This window comes from Fukomys damarensis, unplaced genomic scaffold (assembly GCF_012274545.1).
Source record: "Fukomys damarensis isolate Sample0158 unplaced genomic scaffold, DMR_v1.0_HiC HiC_scaffold_12, whole genome shotgun sequence".
Taxonomy (NCBI): Eukaryota; Metazoa; Chordata; class Mammalia; order Rodentia; family Bathyergidae; genus Fukomys; species Fukomys damarensis.
Genome location: NW_022900924.1, coordinates 58,989,548 through 58,989,770, shown reverse-complemented (window position 1 = coordinate 58,989,770; position 223 = coordinate 58,989,548).

Below are 223 nucleotides of genomic sequence, written 5' to 3'. Positions count from 1 at the left end.
ATTTAGAATTTGTGAATCTACAGAAAGTTTGGGCTTGATTTATAGACGAGCTGCGGCCCTCACACAGGTGGAAAGATATCAGCCCCCTTTGCAGGAGCAAGACATGGCCCTGTATCTTCTATATTTTTAAAAGGTTATCGGTCCAGGGATTTAGCTCAGTGGTTCCTTGCAAGCACAAGGACCCGAGTTTGATCCCCAGTACAAAAAAAAAAAAAAAAAAAAA